General features: G+C 43.2%; 1 protein-coding gene across 3 annotated transcripts in view; it reads left to right on the forward strand.

Annotated features, from left to right (window-relative positions):
* Nucleotides 1–23,144, forward strand: part of pld2 (phospholipase D2) — a 111,168-nt gene that overhangs the window by 8,349 nt on the left and 79,675 nt on the right. Inside the window, exon 1 of one of the 3 annotated variants that reach the window (XM_060912481.1) lies at nucleotides 13,960–14,085. The exons of the other annotated variants lie outside the window; for them this stretch is intronic. The gene's annotated coding sequence lies outside the window, so the exon portion shown is untranslated. Of the gene's footprint in view, nucleotides 1–13,959; nucleotides 14,086–23,144 lie in introns of those variants that run through there. 3 annotated transcript variants of the gene reach the window in all.

Raw genomic sequence — 23,144 nt, forward strand, 5'->3', positions numbered from 1 at the left:
ATCTTATTATCTCTAGCCGCTTTATCCTTCTACAGGGTCGCAGGCAAGCTGGAGCCTATCCCAGCTGACTACGGGCGAAAGGCGGGGTACACCCTGGACAAGTCGCCAGGTCATCACAGGGCTGACACATAGACACAGACAACCATTCACACTCACACCTACAGTCAATTTAGAGTCACCAGTTAACCTAACCTGCATGTCTTTGGACTGTGGGGGAAACCGGAGCACCCGGAGGAAACCCACGCGGACACGGGGAGAACATGCAAACTCCACACAGAAAGGCCCTCGCCGGCCCCGGGGCTCGAACCCAGGACCTTCTTGCTGTGAGGCGACAGCGCCAACCACTACACCACCGTGCCGCCCCGCCCAAATTTATCAAAACAGTTAATTTAGTTTGAGATTGTCAAGTGTCCGCCATGTCCCGTACAAGTCCCCGTGTAAGCTGTTGCTATAAAAACGAACAAACGAATTAATATGAATGAATGTGTTTTTAAAAAAACAACTTGACTGTTAGGGCCTCTGCATGCTCTTGCGACAAGGCTTTTGCAGATAGCTTTTCGCAGACAGTTGTAATTTATCGTTGAGCGGGGAGTAATAGGCGTGCGCGATGTTATTCACCGCCACAACGCAAGGGGGCGCGAAGTCGCGAAATCGCTAGGAGTAGTTGGTGGGTGTGGTTAGTGGAGTGTTTATCCTCCGGTTACTTATAATGACTAGAACTGGAGTCGTATAGATGTACGTACTTCCTCGATCAACCGCTCTTCGTGCTGCTCCATTTCGCTCGTGTTTTTAAAAATGCCGGTCGTGAAAACAAACCAAACCGGGAAAGTAGGGAAGCGGAAGTGCGTGTACAGCGGATGTAGAGTGGACCAATCAGAGCCCTCTTGTCTGCGACGCTGTCTGCGAGGCTTCTGCGGTGGTCACAATTTTTGGGAGGTGTGCGCAGAGCGTCTGCGAAGGGGGGGGCTACGCAGACGCCATCTGCGACGCTATCTGCGAGGACTGCGTTGTCAGCATAAATTGGCCTTTAGGGCTGGTGGAGGTATGAAGTTGGGATCCAAAAACAGAACACAGACAGTAATCCAATAAATAAGATGATTTAATACAGGGAAGAAAGGGTGTGGCAAAAGATAAACAAACAGGACGAAAAACAAATAGCAAAAATAGTCCGGGCAAAATCAGTGTAGGAAATTCATGGAAAATATCAGCCAGACCACAGGGCAGGCAACTCTGAAAAGTTGCCTGCCCTGCTCAAAAGTTGCCTGCCCCAATTTCAACTATAATCCGCCGTAATATCGCATAATTTTCGAAAAATTGTAAAAGAGGCAATGCATGTAATGTTGTATCATGCATGTAATTTCATATATTCAATTTAGTTTTATGATTTATTACTGGTGTTTATGTATATAAATGTATATGTGACCTATGTTTGATTGAGTTCCTATCTAACAAAAAATAATGTGGTGTTAGCGCTGCTATCTTTGTACCCTATCCTGCACACTATCCAGACCTATTCATTGACTGTAATTATGAGTAACACGCTGTGTGAGCACAATCGCTATCAGGCGCGTTAAAATGTAAATAACTTTTCTAGAATTTCACCAAAACTCATTGAATTTTCAGCATTGTAAGAGAACTCCCTAAAGTATTATTCAGCAAAACCCCAGAATGATAGCACAAATCTAGAACTTTTAACAATTTTAGTTCTTAAAATTTAACATAATTATGGACGTCACGCGTAACATTTACACCCGTGAAAAATCACTTTGAATGCTGTTTTGAAAGTTTTGATCAAATATTCTCTATAATAAAAAAAATCGCTTAAATATTATAAACAGTCTTTTAATGTATCAAAAAATAATTTTGATAAAGCAAGGAAATTCGGAAGAAAATTTTTTTCTTTTGCTTGTTGTGCGTGTCACGCTACCAAAATCTAACTAACCCCTTCACGAACAATTCCAACTTTCATGGACTTGTAGCGCGAATAAACCTTTAAAAAATATATAATACTTCTCACCCAGTAAATTAGAATCCTGGTGCTTTATATCCTCGTAGCTTCAGTAGATCTAGAGATTTAGTCGATTTAGTAAATCCCAAACACTGTGAAACACGCCAGCCATCTATGGTGAGAAGTGCTGCTGTAGCTGAGAAACTCTCATTTCTCCCGCTTCCAACTAACTCCGTGACCCATACCACAATAACAATGTCACGCTCATCACTTAAGAATGATTTATGCCAAGTTTCACGGAAAAATACAGCGAAATAAACTTGCTTGAAGCATTTTTCAAAATCCCAAACATGAAACATTTCTTGTAGGGTTTCAGGTTGCAAATTTCGAGAATAGAGAAATTGCGGCGCAAAAGTTTGCCACTAAACTCGTGAAAATACTCCATCCTAGCGAGTTTCACAACCGAACTAGGCTACGTGACAGTCCGTGACTACCCAGGAATGTTCTAGAAGGTACGCTTCTAGGCACGTGCGATCGAGAAAGACGCCATGTGAAGGTAGTAAAGGTAGTATTTCCACTGTCTTATGACGTTTTTGCTTGTTTTAGCGCAATAAACAATGCATTATGGGTAATCATTAAAATGCTGATTTCAAGGTTAAAATGGGTAAAAGCAACCAGTTTATACAGATATTGTAAAAATTGTGCCTAATAGTTATTTCAGTACATAAAATCAAAACCTGAATTTTTAATTTTTTTTCCCTATGTTACACCGTTGTGCGTCTATAGCACGCTACTCATCACTGCCTTGCTAGCAGGTGTATCAACAGGCTTATTCTTGCCATCTACAAACATCTTGGCTTCCTGGTGACCCATGGTTTTCTCATGATCAGCCAAACCATCATGCTTCTGATTGATAGAACCAGTGACAAAAGCCCCATTGGCATATTTCCTGAGTCTGTCTTGGGTTTTTCGTTTAGACAAGGGCCCATATGCAGCTCTACACACCTTACAGTAGATAGTTTGTTTGTTGTCATCGGATACCAGCCAGTCAAACTCTTGCTTCCAACTGTCCACAACAGTTCTCCTTCTCTTATCTTTATCATATTTTTGTTGTGCTTTCTTTCTCTCTTCTTCAGTTTGTTTTTGAGAGGTCTTTGGTTCAGGTGGTTTTATCCCAGGATAGTCCTACAACATTTTCAGATATTTGGAACAATTAACAATCAATTTTATGTGATATTTTGACAAAACGCATGTGGTAGGATGCTGGTTTTCAAAGTCACAGACATAGATGTGACTTGGGGAGACTTGGGGTGGATTTCATTGAGCTGTGTGTATCAAGCTGTCTGATTGGCTGCAGGCTTTCGTCTAAACGGGGGAACAGGGGCGCTGCGCCCTCTTACTCTCGGCGTGCGCCCCCTTACCGACTCCGTGAAAACATCCCAGCAACACTACGTGACGATGTGTCTGATCATCAAATACGTTATAATTGCTCCAAAAATATTCCAATCATAGCAGATACACCGCCAGACGGTGCAAAAACAATCCGAATTGGCGTTTTCCAGACTGAGGTGCCATGTTGTTTAGTTGTTTACTTGTCGCGGCTGCTCTCGCGAGATTTGACATGGGTTACATACAAGGTCAGCTGACTTGTAGAGCGAGATTTCTCGAGACTGAATGACCTTTCACCCACCGGCGCGGGAGCTTTTGACAGAAGTAGTTCGCGAGTTGTTTTTGTTGACACTTGGGCATTTAAAGATGTCATCCCGCGGCACGAAATGGAAGAAAGCCAAAGACTGTCCGGGGCAGAAGAAGATTACTTCTTTCTTTTTCAATGTTGACAGACAATTTGTTACAATTTCCCTCTCAGATAGCCTCAGAATGTCCCATTGGAGCATTTTTCAAAGGCTTTGCACGGCGGGGGGGGGACAACCGGCACCCCAATAATTATTTCATTGTAACTATAATTTTAACCTCTCTTAAATGCTGTATCCTAAACTGTTTACTTAAGGTAAATAGTAGGCTATATGCCCAAATACAGAGTACTTAAGATTAAAAAAAAAAAAAAAAAACCGCAATACGTACCGAACCGCAGACCTCAAACCGCAATACGTACCGAACCGCAACTTTTGTGAACCGTGCCACCCCTACTAAACACTCAGACAATATAAACAGTGTAAACACTAGATGAGAACTACACACAGACTAAACATTCAAACAGACAATATAAACAGTATAAACACACTAGATATGAACTAAATGTAGACTAAACACTCATACATACATACACACACACACACACACACACACAAATTGGTTCAAATAACCAAACAGTCAAGGGCACTTGAGGTATAGCAGGTAAACATGAAACAAGCAGTATAAACAAACTAGCAGCTGTTAAGATGAGGTAGTGCGGAATAGTGCAAATGAGCAAGGGGCAATTCCATGTAAATGTCAACCTCACCATGCAAAAATAAAGCAACATGTAAAACATCAAAACCACTCCCAGAGATCTCACCTAGGCCTGTATTTTACAGATGTGAATAAGTTGAACCAATTTGTAACCAACCTAATATGTCACTGTCAGTCTTTCTTTCTTATAATGTAAACCCCAAGCTAAAACCAACTTTGATCATGTACAATTCTATATTATTGCCACAAGCCACAGAAATGTATGCTAAAATCCACAAAACAGCAAAACAATAGCCATCCTAAATATTATTTAAGAACTTTGATAGTTTTAGCTGATATTTAGAGAGTTTTTCAAAGGGTTATGGTGGTTAAATTGCTGATTTTCTAAACATATGCCATGTCTATTTCAGACGCGTCACATCCATAACGGAATTTCATCACATCCATAACGCTGGCTTTTTTTCTTCCTAGATTCTGCTTGAAATAGAAAATATTTTAAACAAAGGCTTTTTTTATTTTCAGCTAAGACTCCTTTATTAAATGCATGCCTGCATTTGGATATTATGTTTGCAATTTCACAGAGTTTGATGAATATGTGTAGTCACCCTGGAAATGGGGTATTTTTTCCGTCACATCCATAACGCATGTCTTTTTTGGCATTTTCTAGAGTTCTAAATGTACTATGGGAATTCTTTTTTTCCCATGACTTCTCCAATATGAGAGGTCTTAAAAATATACAACAAATTTTAAAATACTGGAAAGGAATAAAAATTAGCTAGGTCAGTTGTTGCCATTTTGAGTCCAAATGTCACATCCATAACGCTGGAATTGCTCTGAGGTAAAGTACAAATCGAGCGCTTCAGTTACTGTTCACAATATTCAAACATCAGGATGGGGAAAATTGTGATCTCAAAGTGTGACTTTCTTTCACACTGTTGTTGGTTTGAGCCAGATGAGTATTTTCCTTTCTTTCACAACATAACGTCTTTTCTCACTTCCCGTTACTGTAGTCGGTCTTTCGTGTTTCATTCGCAGACTCGTCCTCGATTTTTTTTTTTTTTTTTCTCTCCTGTTTTAAATTTGTAGCCCATAATCAGGGCCATAACCAGGATTTTTCAAATACCAAGGTCAAGCATGGCTGACACACACACACACACACACACACACACACACACACACACACACACCCGGCACAACTTAAATAAATAAATAACAAACCAAGGATAGATTTGGTGGTGGACACATTTATTTTAACAATTCTACAACTGTGGCACCATAACTGGTGTTTTATCTGACATAAAAGTAGAAAGGTAGTGAACTCTTGAACTGAGTATACATACCTAAAGTACCAGTTACCTAAAGTATTGGCATTATTTACATTGCAGCATACACATGACAGAAAGGGTGTGAACTGCTGAATTGTTAGCTTTAGTATTACACCTTTGTAAAATTCCCTACGTGTGGGTGGAGCACAGAGGACGGCAGGACAGAGATCAGGTTTTATCATTCGGCTTTATTGCCACGCTTTTCAGTTTAACAATAATTATTCGTGCAGACACACACACAACCGGCGTCTGGTTCAGGGATGAGCTCCTTCTGCTCTCGCTCTCCCTCCTGATATAGGGCGCAGTCCCTGGGAAGACACACAAACACGGGTTAATTGCTCTCAGGTGACGTGATTCTGCCACTTACCTTCCCTGACTCTGCCCTCCTGTCACAGACCGGCGCTTGACCACGCCCCCGCTGCCACAACCTTATAATAATAGTGTGTGTGTGAGAGAGAGTTTGTGTGTTATTTGTGGGTGTCTGTATGTGTAGAGATATTCTGAGCAGTAATGTAAAGGCATCAGTCTATCTGGCTGTCTTGAATTGAGATCCATTTGCATGCATTCTCTGAAACAGAGTGTTCTCACCATTGCCTGTAATGTAAGTTTGGCTCATAACACATTTACTTCAACAATTCTAAAACTGTGCCATCATAACTGTGGAGTTTTGTCTGACATAAAAGTCAAAACTGAACTGAACTGAGTGTATTGCTCAGCTACCTGAAGTATTGGCATTATTTACATTTCATTATCTTAAATTACATTAGAATGTAGGGCTATTAGTTCTGTGTGAAGACTATGTATTAGAGTGTGTGAGAGTGTATTATTTGTGTGTGTGTGTGTCTATGTGAGTGAGAGAGAGAGAGAGAGTTATGAGAGAGAGTGAGTTACTCAAACAAGCCCGTTTAGTCAGCCCTGCACAGGGCTGCCTGTGACAACGTAGTTTTGAATGTTTCTCGAAATGCTAACTAAAATGTAATAGGCAATGACAATGAAACGTTTCCCCTTGGAAAGTTGGCATGACACCGCTGAACGGTCTGCCACTGCACTGACAATATTTTCTCACCTTCCCTCCTTCTCTTTCCCTGCTCTTCTGTTGGCTGTCCAAACCTTAATTTAGTTTGTTGCAACGTTTTCATTTTGCGCTCGGGTAAAGCTCTATAATGCGATGTGACTATTAGCCTACGTTAGGTTAGGTAGGCATATGTGATAGAGCGTAGACTACACCCTGCCTGTTTTATCCAAAACCCAACTTCCCCGGCCAGCACTAGTATAGGCTACGTCGCGTGACTAGGGTGACCACCGACTAGGGGTGTGCAAAAATATCGATACGGCGATATATCGCGATACTTTGTCTTCCGATTCAATATCGATACTCAATTTGAATATCGATATTTTTTCAAATAATAAATCATGTTTCAGACGGGTTGTAAATCCAGTACGACTTCCGCACCTCCGCTCCGCGAGGTGTCGCTGTGCCGCTCCCTCACTGCAAGGCACTCTTCGTCTTCTCTTTTTTCCCTGGCAGTTGCAGTGAGGAAAAAAAACAAGCAAGCATGGCTGTTAACGTAAACCTAGAGACGCCGCCGAACTTTAAGGCAGATGTTTGGAGGCACTTTGGATTCCAAAGGAAAGGAGAAAAAAACAGTGAGCCGGACAAAGAGTACGCACTCTGCAAAACCTGTTTCGCTCCAATTAGATATTCAGGTAACACAACAAACTTGCGAACTTACTTAGCACGACATCACCCCGACATATTAGCTCAGCCGGAGCCACCGAAACCCGACCCGAAGCAAACTACACTGGACAGCGCCAAAGTCCTCCCGTCTACTTCAGTGATGTGTGACTTATGCCGCTTTTCCACTACAAACGCGGCTGAGTCGGGCTGAGCCGTGCCGTGCTGAGTCGAGCTGAGTGGGGCTGTTGGGGTTGCATTTCGACTACAACCGCGCTGAACCGTGCTGGCTGGAAGTGGGTGGACACATTGGGTGGAGTTAGCGAAAGTGGGTGGACGTCACGTGATGTCGTTAGGCGGCGCAAACAGTGGCATCAGTGATCTTTTAAGCGGTAGTCTCACGACCCGGATAGTAAACAATAAACATGGAGGACATGGAGTCGTTAGTGTTGCTGGTCTTGGTGCTGTGGCTTGTTGTCACCGACAACGCCAACAGATACTGGCAAGAGTGTATAGATGAGGCGAGACACATAAGGCTTCAGAAATTCTCGTAATTCATAATTCTCCTTCTTCCGGGTTTACGGTGTTTACAGATCCCAGCGCGCTCGCGGGGCGTGTGTGGGCATGTGAGGACACTCCTCCTCACCAATCAGTGCACAGGGGAGTGTCTGCTCACGCCCCCAGCCTCACTCGGCTCGGCTTGGCTCGCTTCAGCCCCACTCCAAAACGGTGCGAGTTTTAGGGGCTAAGCAGGGCTGAAGCGAGCCGAGTCGTGCTGGTTTTTGGTAGTCGAAACGCGAGCCGTGTCGGGCTGAAGTGAGCTGAAGCGAGCTGAAAAAGGGTAGTGGAAAAGGGCCATTACTGTAACTGTGAACTTAATTTTGTCATTTAAGGCCAAAGGCAAGAAGCTGCACTTTATCTTGCATTTTCAATTTTAGTGTGTGTGAGACACTGCATTTTATTTTGAGTATTTACTCAAAGTTCAGAAGAAACATGATTCACTGAGGTTTCAGTTCAGTTTCAGTGTGTGGACACTGACCCACACTGCACTTTGTTTCATCATTGTGCTCAGGGAGACTAAAAGATGCACACTGCACTTTTCAATGTGTTTCAGACAGTGTGTTGTTCCTGCAAAATAAGCACAAGTTAAATGTTCTCAAGTTTACAAAGAACAAATTGATATTAGTGTTAGCACTGAAATGTCTGTGCAGTCTGCAGTGCAAGTTTTAAGTTTTCATAAAACAATTTGATTCTGCTTGTTAAGCAGCACTGATGTGTCCATGCTTACAGAAAAGTTGATAATACTAGCACAGAAATGGGAATTTTCTGTATGTTGTAGTGAAGCAACTCTTGGTTTTGCCAGCAGTGGAATAGAGACAAATATATGTCTGGCAAGAGTGTGTAGTTATGTATGTGAAATGTAATTTTACAGTGGTCAATAAATTCTGATTTTCTTCAGTGACACAGATATCGTGATGTGGTTGAAATTTCTTGCAATATATCGATTATCGCAGAATCGCTGTACTGTGATATTATCGTTATCGTGGGCAAAATATCGCCATAGTATCGTGAGGTATCTGGTGATACCCAGCCCTACCACCAACATGAGTCTGTAATGGCCCTTTTCCACTACCCTTTTTCAGCTCACTTCAGCCCGACACGGCTCGCGTTTCGACTACCAAAAAACAGCACGACTCAGCTCGCTTCAGCCCTGCTTAGCCCCTAAAACCCGCACCGTTTTGGAGTGGGGCCGAAGCGTGCCGAGTGAAGCTAGGGGTGTGAGCAGACACTCCCCTGTGCACTGATTGGTGAGGAGGAGTGTCCTCACATGCCCACACACGCCCCGCGAGCGCGCTGGGATCTGTAAACACCGCAAACCCGGAAGAAGAAGAATTACGAGAATTATGAAGCCTTATGCGCCTCGCCTCATCTATACGCTCTTGCCAGTATCTGTTGGCGTTGTCGGTGACAACAAGCCACAGCACCAAGACCAGCAACACTAACGACTCCATGTCCTCCATGTTTATTGTTTACTATCCGGGTCATGAGACTACCGCTTAAAAGATCACTGATGTCACTGTTTGCGCCGCTTAACGACATCACGTGACGTCCACCCACTTTCGCTAACTCCACCCAATGTGTCCACCCACTTCCAGCCAGCACGGTTCAGCGCGGTTGTAGTCGAAATGCAACTCCAACAGCCCCGCTCAGCTCGACTCAGCCCAACTCAGCACGGCACGGCTCAGCCCAACTCAGCCGCGTTTGTAGTGGAAAAGCGGCGTAAGTTAGGACACTTGTGTCCAAAAGTGAGGACAAAGGCCCTAAAGTTAGGACACTGTCGCATTGGGGGGGGGGGGAAGAAAAACTTATTAAAAAAAAAAAAAAACGTATGAAGTCAATATATATTTATTAACTTGGAACACCTATCAAAAAGAGAAATGTGGAAATCACTGAATCACTATATACCTGCCTGTCAACTTTTGCAGAGCAGTCTAAACTCCTGGACGAGTGATGGTGTTTAATGGTGTGGAACAATTTAGTCAGCTCAGCAGCAGTGGTTTCGTCATCGATTGGGGTTGGTAGAGCTGGGGCAAAAAATGATGCTAAAGATGACTGTCCGGCACTGCTGGCATTCTCTCTGTGGCGGTCTGTGTCTGCGTGTCTGTCTATCGCACCTTTCCCTCTGCTCCTAACATCAATGTCAATGCGACAGAGCTTGCAGAAGGCGAAGTGTTCTCCTTTTTGGCTCTTGCCGACAAAACGATGCTCTAAGCACCAAGCGTTTTTAAAGGATGTCTTTCATTTCGGCATGAGTATTGTTCAACAGCATGCGTGCCAACATTCATAGGTTTTTCCGTACAAACATTCGCACTGCGCGCGCAGCTCGGAGGATCAAAAATCAGCCAATCGCGTGAGCGCAGCTTCTGAGTGACAGCAGCTTCCAGACAATCAGAGGCTGCAGAGGCTCCATCAGCTGCGCGCGCAACGCGAATGTTTGTATACGAGAAATCCCTGTAGGCTATCTTTGCCTGTATGTCATCGCAGAATAGCAAGTGTAAATAATGGGCGGGGATTTGTGACTATTGATGCAACGGTGGCGGCTGAGGGTCCGAAACGAGGACAAAATGTAAAAAGTGAGGACGCGTGACAGACGTCCGGACAGACGGCTCTAAAACCGGACTGTCCGGACGAATGGTCACCCTACGCGTGACGCTGCGTTAGACACGGCAGCGGTAGAGATAGAGGCTGAGAGATTTCAGATGACATTAGACAAATGTGAATTTTATTGGAGGGAAATACAGATGACGTGGATGTGGACGCTGCGTTTTACATTGATCACTGCTCGAATTCAGCGTAGACCAATTTTAAATTTCTGAAAAAAATACCGAGGACTTGACCTCGGTGTCCTCAATGGTAGTTACGGCCATGCCCAGTGGTGTAGTGGAAATTTTTAAAGTGGGGGTACGCGATTCGTGACGTCATCGATTTGATATCACGTCAGAAGCGGTAGCCTTTGTTTGGTCGCCTATGTTTGGTATGAATGATTTGTATAAATGTTACGTTCTTTTAACAACACGAGGGCACAAGAAGACACTTTTTTTCAGACATTTTTGTGTGTGCAATTTTCATTCGTGTTTGTCAGTACAGCCCAACTGTTATGGCGAAAAGCCGCGGTTTATCTTGTCTCCAATAAATATTCCGAAATGGCTAAAGAGGAACAAATTCGCCTTCTCCTTCCGAATGCATCGTCGTAGACAGCACCACTCTGCTGCTGGAACTCAACATAAACCTTGCATAGGTTTAACATGGACTATCAGGCGTGAAGCCAAAATATTGGAAATTATGATCCACAAACACCTTTGTTCATGTTCGATTCATGTTCATTTGAGCCGAGCTGCATTCGGAATTCGATATTTTTACTAGCCTACTTACTGCCGTGGCAACAGCTACAGCATGTGTCCAGAAGTTCAAAAAAAGTCACGTCACTCACTCACATCGCATACAAACCAGCAATGGGCTGAAATTTATTATAAAAGACACCAATCGAATAAATCAAGCGTTTAGTCTGGCGCGATTGAGGCACCTGCGTATACAAAATACATGACATGCAGCCATTGGGTTAAGCCCTACCATGCACTCCTTCTTAAAGACTTGAGTATTTCTTTAAATTTATTGTCATTTCACATTTTTGGATGTACAACAAAACACTAAACAGGAAGGCCACAAAGATTATGAATTTCAAATCGTATATATAAATAATACAGTATGTGGTGAAATTATCCGCGTAAGGATGACCAGGCAGGCGATTATATCAGTTCTGTTGCCCTCTCGGTGCTGCTACCATGAATGCCCGGAAATCACACACACACACACACAGAGAGAGAGAGACCCTACTGTTATTATTAGGCTATTCAAAATCATAGGCCTATACTGAGCAAAAATCGCATTAGAACTTCAAAGATCATGAAGCATTAAACCGACAGATGGCGGAGTCAACCGTTTACACAGAGCTTTGAACCGGTTCAAGGAACGAAAACGAAAACCGGGAACTTTTTCTATTTCACATGGAACAGAAACGAAACCAGAAACTTTTTATGTTCCGGAACAGAAACGCTTATTAAAAATAATGGTAACCGGTTAATACCGGTTTTTATTTCGTTCCTCAAAGTTTCTGTAGCCTACAAATAGTCATTCTTCTCCTGCGCAAGTTTCTATGACCCGCTGGGGTTCACTTCCTGTGTGACATTCGCTGATTGAATGGAGAGAGCGGGAAGGTGGACTACTAGTGAGTAAGTGCATTACTGAGTGTCTGAGCAAAGAAGAGCCTGAACGATGCAACCTCCCTATTGGCTGTTTGTAAAAATGTATCAATTGTTGCCCCTCCCACGGGAATCATCGCGGGCTCGAGAGACGAGACCTGACGAGTTAGTTCGTTGGCAGCAGAACAAAATGTCTGGACACAAATCGGGTTTTCAGAAAAGGAAAGAAAATAAACGGAGGGTTGAAAATACAAAAAAGGAGGCAGAAAATGCAAAACGAGTTTTAAGGTAGGACAAATGGTTCCTTTTCTGAGGCAGCCCGCCGTGGCTGCCTGCAGGCTTATTTATTATAGCCCATTTAGTTAAAATAGTTGATATAAAATGTTTATAGTTATGTGATGGTTGTCCTGATTTAGACTGGTGGGTTTTTTTTGGGGGGAGGGGTTTGCGCGATGTTGCACCCGGGTCCAGATTAGGGCAGAACCGGCCCTGGCTACATTTCAGGTGTAGTTTGTTTTATGTATGTATGTACTTGCATAGATGTGTACTTGGTCTTCCAATATGGCGCCTAACAAAATCTCGCGGCGCGGTGACGTCATGCGGTAGCCCTCTATAGGGCCTGACTAGCCTTTGGTAACACACTAAACGAATTATCTTTCATTTTTGGCACTTTTTCTGTTTGTGTAGATGGGAAGACATACTGAGAATCCAAATCGCCAACATTTGAAATAATAATTGTTTTGAATTATTTCTTGTCTTATTTAATGAAGGTTGTAATAGAATTAGCCTACATTTGGCTTAAGCTGGATGAGACAGAGACATAATTTTATAGCCATTTGTTAAACCGCTGACAGGGAACGTAATTAACCGTTCCGGGAACTAAATTTTTTTTGTTCTAACCGGTTCGGGAACGTCTATTTAATGGTGGAACCCAAAACCGGAAACGTTAAAATTCCGTTTCTGTTCAGAACGAACCAATAGGAAAAAAATTCCGGTTCAAAGCCCTACGTTTACATAATTCTAATATCTCGGCTGCGTTTAGAATGCATTCTACTTTGCGTCGCTACGTTTTACGTAACATTCGATGGGGGGGGGCATTGATGATGAGCACAAAGGCACGTGTCACTTACTGTAGAGCGTATAAACTCAGGCCATTGAATGACAGGTTTTTTTTTTTTTAATTTTTTTTTTTATCTCACCTCGGGAGAAGTGGGTGGACGGCGTACCCCCGCGTACCACGCCCACTACACCCCTGGCCATGCCCATAATGCCTTGTGCGAACGGGGAAAGCCCACCACGTGATGCATGACGTGGTATCTTGAACTGGGTCATGGTGAAGCAGGAAAAAAATAGCGGAGAATTTAGGGCCACGTGGCCTTAAATTCATTAATTGTTCTATTTAAAAAAAAATAATAATAAAATTGGAAGTCTGTGATTCGAATTCAGTAGCTTTCAGTCCACTAAACAAAAATAATTAGGTGTCGGGGAAAATTCTTTTTTTATGACCTACACTTGAAAAATCTGAAAGCCAGTACAGCTTTACATTTAAATTTTTCTGTTCAAAGCAGGCTGTTCGGTGCAGGAGATGGATTTGATTGGAAAACTATAGGCTACAGCTTCTTGTATAGTCCAAAGCAGGTAATTTCAATGTCCTTCAATCGCCACTTTTTTTCCCCCTCCCACGAAATCACAGTCCTTAGGCGAGACCTTTTTATGCATTTGAGCAAACTGTAAACCACAAACCCAACGTGAGCAGCTACTAATGCTTTGTGTGTGAAATACGAGACTCGACACGCCTTATTGTCATTGAGAACTCGCTCTTCCGAATTCAGACAATGGCACAAGGACGGTTCACAGCGGTGTCTGGAAACTTAAAATAAAATTAAAAAAAGGAAGTACTGGGACAAGAAGACACTACATGCTGACAAATCCACTTTACTGTCATTTCATTGTCTGAAACTCTGTTTCGTAAGTCGTGATGGGTTTATTTTTATATTGCCTTTGGAGAAGTTGTGTTTTACTTCCTCTACTCTTTTCCTCCCGTTTAGACCAGACAGGGTTCAGCGGGACTGCAGGATTTCGATGCTTATCATGATCATGGGGTTTTGGTTGGTTTGTTTGTTTCCTTTTACCTTAAATAATTGAATATGTTCATCTTAAAAATTTACCATCCAGACCAATTATGTTTTCCAGTTCTGAGGTTCCAACATATGAAGGATTATACACTCACCGTCCTTTTTAATAGGAACTTGGCTGCAGGAGTGGAACCCAATGTGTTCTTCTCTTTGTTGTCTGCTGAGATGCTTTTCTGCTCACCACAGTTGTAAAGAGTTGCTATGAGTTGCGATATCCTTCCTGGCAAAAAAAAAAGCTCGAACCAATCTGGCCGTTTTCTTCTGACCTCTCAACAAGCTGTCTGTTTCCACCCACAGAACTGTTGCTTACTCGCTCGTTTTTTTGTTTTTCGCACCATTCTGTGTAAATTCTATAGACTGTTTTGTGTGAAAACCCCAGGAAGGAGATCAGCAGTTTCTGAAATACTCAAACCAAAAATACTCATCTGGCTCAAACCAACACCCATGCCACAGTGAAAGAAAGTCACACTTTTGAGATCATTTTTTTCCCATTCTGATGTTTGAACGTTAACTGAAGCTCTTGATTTGTATCTGCATGATGCATTGCGCTGCTGTCAATGTACAATGTAAAGGAAAAGCTTCATCTTTATGAGGGACAGAATAACGCTATGTTGTGTTTGTGCGATAATATAATGTAAAACTTTTTTTTCAGGCCATGTACCACTTGTAGCAAACCAAATTTCCCATGTACAGGACTACTTACCACTGCAGATACCAACAATGTAACAATGAAAGAGTCATCTTACCAATCTAATGCCGCTTTTCCACTACCAACGCGGCTGAGCCGTGCCGTGCTGAGTCGAGCTGAGTGGGGCTGTTGGAGTTGCATTTCGACTACAACCGTGCTGGCTGGAAGTGGGTGGACACGTTGGGTGGAGTTAGCGAAAGTGGGTGGACGTCACGTGATGTCGCAAACAGTGACATCAGTGGTCTTTTAAGCGGTAGTCTCACGACCCGGATAGTAAACAATAAACATGGAGTCGTTAGTGTTGCTGGTCTTGGTGCTGTGGCTTGTTGTCACCGACAACGCCAACAGATACTGGCAAGAGCGTATAGATGAGGTGAGGCGCATAAGGCTTCAGAAATTCTCGTAATTCGTAATTATTCTTCTTCCGGGTTTACGGTGTTTACAGATCCCAGTGCTCGCGGGGCGTGTGTGGGCATGTGAGGACACTCCTCCTCACCAATCAGTGCACAGGGGAGTGTCTCCTCACGCCCCTAGCCCCACTCGGCTCGGTTTGGCTCGCTTCAGCCCTACTCCAAAACCGTGCGAGTTTTGGGTGCTAAGCAGGGCTGAAGCGAGCCGAGTCGTGCTGCTCTAAGGTAGTCGAAACGCGAGCCGTGTCGGGCTGAAGTGAGCTGAAGCGAGCTGAAAAAGGGTAGTGGAAAAGGGCCAAAAGTCCACCCCTGACCCATAGTGTTTACCGTTTGGCTAATGTTGTTAACGTCGCTAGTTCGTGCTACGTCGAACGTATAGTTATGTCACCCTACGTGGCGACATAAGTATACTTTACAGCGGTGTTTCTCAATCTATGGGCCGTGGACCGGTACCGGTCCGTGAGAAGATTACCGTCGGTCCGCAAGCCTGCCTCTGCACTCCTCTCATTATCGGCCAAAACTGTAAATAGAATGTTCATCTCATCTCATTATCTCTAGCCGCTTTATCCTGTTCTACAGGGTCGCAGGCAAGCTGGATCCTATCCCAGCTGACTACGGGCGAAAGGCGGGGTACACCCTGGACAAGTCGCCAGGTCATCACAGGGCTGACACATAGACACAGACAACCATTCACACTCACATTCACACCTACGCTCAATTTAGAGTCACCAGTTAACCTAACCTGCATGTCTTTGGACTGTGGGGGAAACCGGAGCACCCGGAGGAAACCCACGCGGACACGGGGAGAACATGCAAACTCCGCACAGAAAGGCCCTCGCCGGCCACGGGGCTCGAACCCAGACCTTCTTGCTGTGAGGCGACAGCGCTAACCACTACACCACCGTGCCGCCTGGATTTAATGTATTTAGTTAACCATCATTTTTTCAATTAAAAACACCTAATAGTACACATCTCTGTATGGTCTCTGTGTGTGTGTGTTGTGGGGGGGGTGTTGACAGGCGGTCCCTGAAATTTTTTTTTTTTAATATAATAATAAATTTTATTTGGAGCGCCTTTCGAGATACCCAAGGACACTTTTTTTTACAAAGAGTGTAAAAATTGTAAGTAAAAGTCAAAGTAAAACTAGTTAAAAGGCACAGAAGCATGACACCGAATCAACAACAAAATAAAAACACAGAAGATGCAGCAATACAATTAAAATAATAATAATAATAATAATAAAATAAATTATTAATAAAATTAATAACCTCAATCATTCAGCATTATGATGAGAAAGCAAGGGTAAAAAGAGAAGTTTCGAGCATGGTTTTAAAGGATGAAAGGGAGGTGCATTGACGCAGTGAAAGCGGGAGGCTGTTCCAGAGTTTGGGGCCAGCCACACTAAAAGCCCCATCACCCATAGATCGGAGCTTTGTGGAGGGGGTGGTGAGAAGGAGTGTATCAGAGGAGCGTAAATTTCGGGTGGGTAAGTATGGAGTGAGAAGACTAGAGAGGTAGGTGGGTGCTAGGTTGTGCTGGGCCTTGTAAACAAGGAGGAGAATTTTGAAATGAATGCGAAATTTAACAGGAAGCCAGTGTAGCTGATGGAGGATGGGTGTGATGTGATGCCAAGGTCTAGTATGGGTGAGCAGTCTCGCTGCAGAGTTTTGGATGTGTTGTAGTCTGTTTATTGATTTACTTGGAAGCCCAATGAGCAGGGGATTGCAGTGATCAAGTCTGGAGGTGATGAAAGCATCAATTAGGGTCTCTGCAGTGGGGAGACTGAGTGAGGGGCAGAGTTTTGAGATGAAAAAATGCTGTTTTAATGATGCGTTTTATGTGTGAATCAAAAGAGAGAGCTGAGTCAATGATGACGCCCAGGTCTTTCACTTCAGAGGAGATGGTGGTGAAGTAACCTGGGATGGAGAACTGCGCAAGATTTAACTTCTTCAGCAGTGTTGGAGTGGCAATGACTATGGCTTCGGTCTTGTGGTTGAGTTTGAGAAAATTGTGTGTCATCCAGTTACTAATATAATTTGGGACAAAAGGGGTGTTCACACGGCAACTTTTACTCCGGTGTAGCACCGGGGCTGCCCCGGTAGAGCGTTCGCACGGTACAAAGTTATACCGGTGTAGCCCCTGAAAGCTGCTTAAACCGGTGCAAATCTAACCCTGCTCGGGAGGTGGTTTAAGAAATTTACTCCGGAGTAAATGCTAGTTTGCGGGGCAGCACCGATATAAAATGGGCCGTCTGAACGCTACAGGGGTAGACTCGCTACGCATGAGGAGAGTTGATTACATACGGGCATTGCATAATTCGCATCCTGGTATTTTGCGCTTCCAAAATGGCGAATATCAACAACAACAGAACTGCATGTCTTCCAGTGTTGCCAGATTGGGCGGTTTGAAGTGCATTTTGGCGGATTTGAACATATTTTGGGCTGGAAAACGTCAGCAGTATCTGGCAACACTGGTGTCTTCATCCACATTGTTTTCCCGGCGCTTGGTGATGCCATGGCAACCGGGAAAAAGAAGTACATTTTCACGCATGCACATATTTCATTTCCGCATTATTCAGGGATGAGAATTTTCCGCCGATCGGCGGATTTCCGACTTTTTCAGACCAAAATGATCGTTTTTGAGCGTGCGCGCGCAACATTAAGGTCTGCATCACGCATCTTAGAATGTGCGCGCGCGAGGAAGACTGTGTGCAGTGTTGCCAGATACTGCTAACGTTTTCCATCCCAAAATATGTTCCAAACCCGCCAAAATGCACTTAAAACCGCCCAATGTGGCAACACTGCCTGTGTGCTTGTTCATGTAGCGCATGCCAGACAAAGAGCATCCTGATTGGGTTGCTCAGCAAAATAAGCCAATCAGCTTTCAGTGTGGGCGGGCTTTTATTTCTTTTCTCGAGGACCGGAGTTTTCAGCTGAGTCAGTGCAGCCTACAGGATCGGCATGGCAGAGAGAGCGCGCGTGCGCCCCAAAAAACCAAAGTACAAAACCCACTTCAACTCAGATTACACAAAAGAAGCTCCCTGTCTAATAATAAAGAAAATAAATAAATAAATAGCCAAAAATCATTAGCCCCTGGGCCATGGGCCCCGCCCCCCTCCCCGCCCTGGTTTTTTCAGACTTTTTAAATATTTTTCATTCTCATCCCTGATTATTACTATCGTATAGTAATAATCTTTCTTTCCTCATGTTACTACTGTGTTTCCTTTTCTTTTATCCCTGTCTTCCTGTCCTGTTCCCCCTCTGTAAGGACAGGTTGATGGTCAATTTCACTGGTAACAGTGACAATAAAGGGTTCATTCGTATAGCACGGTCGCAAAAACTGCCGTGTGACCGCAAGTGGGGCTGCACCGGTGCTAATGCGCTTCTCTCTAGTAAGCAGGTTTGTGACGTGTGAACGCTTCACAAAATTTACACCGGTGTAAGATATATCGCAACAAAATGCATCGGTGCAGCATCGATGCAAATATGTGCCATGTGAACACCCCTATAGTGGTCTTTGGTCTGAAAAAGTTTGAGAAACACTGTGTGGCAGCGGGGGCGTGGTCAAGCATCGGTCTGTGACAGGAGGGTGGAGTCAGGGAAGGTAAGTGGCAGAATCACTACACCTGTCGTTAATTAATGTGTTTGTGTGTCTTCCCAGTGACCGCGCCCTATTTAAGGAGAGAGAGCGAGAGAAGAGGGAGCTCTCTCCACAACCAGACGACTGATGTGTGTGCGTGTGTGTCTGAGTGTGTTTACAAAAGCTGAATAAAAGAGTTTTGTGAACTCAGTTCTGGCCTGCCGTCCTTCTGTGCTCCACGCACCTATACGAGTTCGTACAGGTGCGTGGAGCACAGAAGGACGGCAGGCCAGAACTGAGTTCACAAAACTCTTTTATTCAGCTTTTCAGCTTTTGTAAACACACTCAGCCACACGCACAGACACATCAGTCGTCTGGTTGTGGAGAGAGCTCCCTCTTCTCTCGCTCTCTCTCCTTAAATAGGGCGCGGTCACTGGGAAGACACACAAACACATTAATTAACGACAGGTGTAGTGATTCTGCCACTTACCTTCCCTGACTCCACCCTCCTGTCACAGACCGATGCTTGACCACGCCCCCGCTGCCACACACTGGTCTACAATAAGGCTGACATCATCACCTGACATTCAACGCATTGCATTAAGGCCTACGTTAGTGGAGAAACACTCATCAGTAAATTTGAAAACAATCAAATTCGAGTCAAGAAGTTAATTTAATTAAGTAACTAACTAACATTACATTCCCTTAATTATGTGGCCTAATAGCTTCACCTTTAGAAGGTAGCCTATTAGAAAAGGCTAAAAATAATTTAACGTCTTCCGTCTCACCAGGAACAAATCGCGTTAAGGCTACCAGCACTAATTCTCAAAAGTGGCATCGAAGTTCGTGCTCTGTTAGAATAGGCTGCTTTTCCCTTTTAACATGTACATGCAGACCTAGATTAGTTTATCACTGCTGTCACTTCACGTCTCCATCACTTGGATAGACTGCGCACATACAATGTCAAGCGGGAAGCACTTCGCCGGTGAATTTGGAAACGACCTGATCCTGGTAGGATGATAAAGTTAATTTGACGAATTAGATAACTACGTAGGGCTAACTAATATTGCCTCAAAATAGCCTACTATTGCCTTACAGAAAAGGTAGGTTTGCCAGTACGAAATGGACAAAGTAATTTTACTGAAACAATACACTTAACGTCATCCAATCCCCCCAGGATTCCGCGGGCCTTTTTTGTGATTGTTGCGGGCTAAAATGTCTGATGTTGCGGGGGGTTTTCAAAGAAATTGCGATGAAAGTTGCAGTGTTTTTTAGGTTTTTGTTGCAATTACATTGCGGGAGGAAGTGAAAGTTGCGAGAAATTGTTGCGATTTTCTCCTTTTGTGATTAAAATTGAGTGATATGTTAAATATTAAGTTATTACTAAAAAACTATTGATTAAAAAAACAGACACTGAGAAATGGTCCTATAAACAACTTCACCAATATAAAAGATTACCAGGACTACAAAAATGCAGAAAAATAGGCTTTACTTATCCAAATGCACCTGTTGGTTCAAAAGTTAAAGTGCAGAGAACCTCACAGCACAACATGAAGTTACCTTAAAATATAATATAAATGCCTCAGCTTTCATGTAAGAAAAAAAAAACTATTAATACTAGTACTGTGTGCAGGCAGTCTCTCCTGAAGACTAAATTAAACGATAATTATAAACTAATAAAATAAATGGCTCAGGCTTCATAGAAGAAAAAAACAATTTGAACAGAATCTCACAGTATGATGCTGAAGCTGCCTAAACAATGGAAAATAAAATACCATTTTGGCAAAAATGTTGGCATCCATTAATTTCTTGTATTAAGTAAAAAAAAAAAAAACTGTAAAGTGCACACAGTCCTTCACTGCAGGGGTGTGTCTACAGGGGGGCAGGGGTGGGCAGTGCCCACCCTGAGATAAGCCTTGCCCACCCTGATAAATTGGTTGCCTATCCTATAAAAAACGCCTGTGAATATCATCACAATATGCGCGATTTTGCTCGGAGGTGGCGTCTTGTGTTCTCCTTTAAATCCATTTTGCACTCTACTGCTTTCTCATTGGCCATTTCGAAAGGGGAGGGGGGGTGCCCTGCCCACCCTATATATAAAAAAGCTGCGTGCGTGCTCGCTCTACGCACATGCGGTAGTAGCAAAGTCCGTGTGTACGGCAGTACTGTAGATTCCGAGTTAATAGTTAACAGTAATACATTGCTTACTTTCCCTTCTGATAGTCATGCATAGGTTTCTCATTAAAAAGCAGACACCCTCACCCCCCGTGCCCAGCACTTCCTCCGATACTCATCATTGGTGTGTCATCAGCTGCATGTGAAAGCTCTTTTTCTACTCTGACTCGCATTCTCACACCTCTCCGAAGAACAATGCTGCATTCAAGGAAGACACAGTCATTCTGGCACATGAAAAACAAATAACAAAGAATTTGGATATGAATGAATTTGTTTTAGAATTTTCCAAATCTAACCGCAGACTAATACTGTAGATATTCCAGGTTATACACTAGAAACTGATCACTTATCTAACTAGACTGAGAGCAATTTTCCACTATTCTTGTTCTCTAGTAGGTATAGTTCTTTAATACACCTATATTGCAGCCTATAAGTTCTGTTTGTATTCATAAAAAAGGGAAAAAAAATATTGATATAAAAATGTTCCATTGCTTCTATTAATCACACAAGTCCATGTAATGACAGGATCTCAACTTGCACTACATTCCAAATTATTATGCAAATGACTTTTTCACTGGTTTTCCTGAAGTCAATAGAAATGACAATCGTCCTAATTTTCAAGTCATCAACCGTCAGTGTACAAATCAACTGTTTTTGAACGAACCTTCCAATGCTAACTGTATTTTTTTAAATAAAAAAAAAACTAAAAATGGACTCTTCCAAATTATTACACAAAATAGAGTTTCAAAAGATTTTTGTTCTTGTAAAGAACTAAAAATGGCCATTTGTGAAATTGGAAGCATTAGTAGGTGATAATTACTGGAATCAAAACCTAGTTCAATCAAAACATCTTGTAGTTCAAATTGCATTACTGGATTTGTAGCAGATTCAGAGCCCGGTGGGGCTACCCAACTCCCTAGGGTCAAGCAGATGATGATGGTGAGGATGATGATGATGATGATGATGATGATAAAAAGTAGCAAATATCACAAGAGCAATAAACAAAACCTCTTCCAAGCAGTGCAGATTTCCCACCATTATGTTATTTTATCCACTTTGCTTCAACCAATCACCAGCAACTATCATTTAGGAAATCTTTGTCCTATTAATTTGCTCATACCCGTCTGAATGCGCTATTAACCATGGGAAACACATCTGATCACGAAAATGGGGGACTTATACATACACTACAATAAGAAATGTAATTTGTTGCCCCCCCAAATAAACCAAACGCCCACCCAAGCATGACATCCTGGCAACGCCTCTGCTTCACTGTAAACATAACACTTTCAGTAACAGAATTTAAGCCTATATAAACACTGACTCGCACACAGTGTTGCCAGATGCTGCTGACGTTTTCCAGCCCAAAATGTGTTCAAAACCCGCCAAAATGCACTTGAAACCGCCCAATCTGGCAACACTGCGCACATGCTGCTTCTCTTGAACGTATACACGGAAGTAAGGCAGAAGGTAGTTTGTCGACGTCACCTCAAGACGACGCCAACGATTGGTCAAATTTGCGGGAAAGTTGCGGTGATTGGATATAATTGCAACACCGCCCTGAATTCGCGGGGATTGGTTGAATTTGCAAATTGCAAAATCGCGAAATCCTGGAGGGTCTAATCAGTGCTCTCTCCATACGCCTACAAAGCACAATAGCGTAGCCTAAATGTCACCTTCTCAATCGTGTCAAAGGGTACATAAAGTTGTATAAACTTACCTTAACATGTAGATGCAGGAAGGATGTAGCGTCTCAGAGTTGTCTCCTCACGCTGTCTCAGGTAGGCAACGCACACAATGTCAGGCCGGGTGCGTCAGTGTCGCCGTGCGTGCAGGCGGGCGCGGACTGAGACTATGGCGGCCCAAATTAGACTATGGCGGGCCGCCATAGTCTCGTCAATGTGTGGGAAGCACTGTTGTATCCATTATGGTTGTGTTTTTTAATTGTAGTTAATTTGTTACAGATTAAATCTTTTGTGTACTGCTAAATTTTGTAATTGTGGTATATGGTGTTTGTCCAGGGGTTGGATTTTGTTGTTG

This window comes from Neoarius graeffei, chromosome 28 (genome assembly GCF_027579695.1).
Source record: "Neoarius graeffei isolate fNeoGra1 chromosome 28, fNeoGra1.pri, whole genome shotgun sequence".
NCBI classification, from domain to species: Eukaryota; Metazoa; Chordata; class Actinopteri; order Siluriformes; family Ariidae; genus Neoarius; species Neoarius graeffei.